Raw genomic sequence first — 2,715 nt, forward strand, 5'->3', positions numbered from 1 at the left:
TCCAGTTTTCGACAAAGACTAGGAAACAAAGAAAGAAATAGAAAAGTGTGACCCATTTGAGAGAAAAAAAAAAAAAAGACAGTAAAAACTGCTTTTGAGGGGGCCCAGGTGATGGGCTTAACAAGAAAGGGTCCTAAGAAGCTATTTTAAATATATTCAAAGAATTAAAGGCAACCATACCAAAAGAAAATAAAGGAAAATATGATGAAAATATTTAATCAAATAGAGAACATCAAAAAGCAGATAGAAATTATTAAATAATTACCAAATAAACATTTTAGAATGAAATTCCAGAATTCCTAGAATTTTATATCCAAAATTAAAAAAAAATTACTAAAGGAATCAACAATAGATTTGAGATAGCAGAAGGAAAAAAACATTAATCTTGAAGATATATCAATAGATATTATACAAGCTAAACAGAAAGGGAAAAAATTAAGAAAAAATAAGCAGTGCCTCAGAAAAACGTGGAACGTCATCAGTCACAAGATTATACATGTACCAGAAGGAAAAAAGAACCACAAGGAGAAAAGAGAGAGAAAAAAAAGAGAAAAAAGGTTGACAATGTAAAAATAAAAAGGATTATAAAGGACTGTTATGAATAATTGTATGCCAATATATTAGTAACTCCAGATGAAATGGACAAATTTTTGGAAAGACACAAACTATTGAAAATTATTCGAGAAGAAATAGATTCTAAATAGATTTATAACAAGTAAATAGATTTGTTGGTATTTTTTAAAGACTTCCCACAAAGAAAAGCACAAGCCCAGATGACTTCACTAGCGAATTCTACCAAACACTTAAAGAACAAAGTGTAATCTTAGCAAGCTCCTCCAAAACCAGAAAAAAAAATAAAAAAAAAAAAAAAAGAAGAAAATGAAGAGGGAGTGCATTACTTATCTCAACTCTTAGTTTGTTGGGGACAGTAAATGGGACCCGGTGTCTGCTCCTGTAGCTTGTACCTGCTAATCCATAGCCACCATGTGTGAGTACATCTCCATCTCCATTGGCTATGCTGGTGTCCAGATTGGCAATGCCTGCTGGGAGATCTATTGCCTGGAACATGGCATACAACCTAATAGCCAGATGCCAAGTGACAAGACCATTGGAGGAGGAGATGACTCCTTCAACACCTACTTCAGTGAGACGGGTGCTGGCAAGCATGTGTCCAGGACAGTGTTTGTAGACTTGGAACCAATGGTCATTGATGAAGTTCACACTGGCACGTACTGCCAACTCTTCCACCCTGAGTAGCTTATCATAGGCAAGGAGGATGCTGCCAATTACTCCATCCCAGAACACTACACCATTGGCAAGGAGATTATTACCTTTTCTTGAATCAAATTAAAAAACTGGCCAACAAGTGCACAGATATTTAGGGATTCTTGGTTTTCCACAGCTTTGGAGGGGGAACTCATTCTGGGTTTATCTCCCCACTGATGGAATGTCTCTCTCTCTGTCGATTATGGCAAGAAGTCCAGGGTGGAGTTCTCCATTTACCCATCCCATCAGGTTTCCACAGATGTATTTGAGCCCTGCACCTCCATCCTCACTAACCACACCACCCTGGAGCATTCTGTGCCTTCATGGTAGACAATGAGGCCATCCAGACATCTGTCATAGAAACTTCAATATTGAACACCCAACCTACACTAACTTAAATAGGTTGATAGGGTCAAATTGTGTCCTCTATCATAGCTTCCCTCAGATTTGATGGAGCCCTGAATGTTGATCTGACCGAATATCAGACCAATATGGTCCCCTGTCCCCACATCCACTTCCCTCTTGTCACCTATGCTCCTGTCATCTCTGCTGAGAAAGCCTACCATGAACAAGTTTCTGTAGCAGAAATCACCAGTGCATGCTATGAACCAGCCAACCAGGTGATGAAATGTGACCCTTGCCATGGTAAATACATGGCTTGCTGCCTGTAGTACCATGACAACATGGTTCCCAAAGATGTCAATGCCACCGTTGCCACCATTAAGACCAAGTGTAGGATCCCGTTTGTGGACTGGTGTCCCACTGGCTTCACAGTTGGTGTTAATTACCACCTCCCACTGGTACCTTTTGGAAACCCGGCCACAATACAGTAAGCTGTATGCCATCTGAGCAACAACACAGCCATTGCTGAGGCCTGGGATGGCCTGGACCACACGTTTGACCTGGTGTATGCCAAGCATACCTTTGTTCATTGGTATGTGGGTGAAGAGAGTTTTCTGAGGCCCAGAAGGACATGGCTGCCCTTGGGAAGGGTTATGAGGAGATTGGTGTAGATTCTGAAGAAGAAGAAGACTAATTACTATTCCTTTCAGTCCTGTAACATGTCACACTCACAGCTTGAGCTTCAACATCAGCTGACAGGCACTAAAGTAGCTCGGTAAACTTTTCTTTGAACTGTAATAGTGTCTTACTTTTCCATGCATATCTGTAAGATTTTTCCATTACATCTCTAAGTAAAGGCTTTAAGAAAGAAAAAAAAAAATAGATGAAAAGGGTACATCTTTCAACTCAATCTATGAGGCCAATATTAGCCTGGTGTCAAAACAAACATAAAAAGGGAAACTAAAAATTAATGTTTCTTAAGACTACGTATGTGAAAAATCTTCAGAGCACTACAAAACTAAACCTAACTGAAGCAACATGTAAAAGGATCATAAACCACAACCCAGTAGGGGGGTACCTAGGTGGCTCATTCAGTTAAGCATCTGC

General features: G+C 39.5%; 1 pseudogene; it reads left to right on the forward strand.

Moving 5' to 3' along the window:
• Positions 1-984: 984 nt before the first annotated feature.
• Positions 985-2,302, forward strand: LOC123793447 (tubulin alpha-1A chain pseudogene; annotated as a pseudogene).
• The last annotated feature ends 413 nt before the right edge of the window (positions 2,303-2,715 follow it).

This window comes from Ursus americanus, chromosome 35 (genome assembly GCF_024610735.1).
Source record: "Ursus americanus isolate L20-20 chromosome 35, mUrsAme1.1.p, whole genome shotgun sequence".
Lineage (NCBI taxonomy): Eukaryota > Metazoa > Chordata > Mammalia > Carnivora > Ursidae > Ursus > Ursus americanus.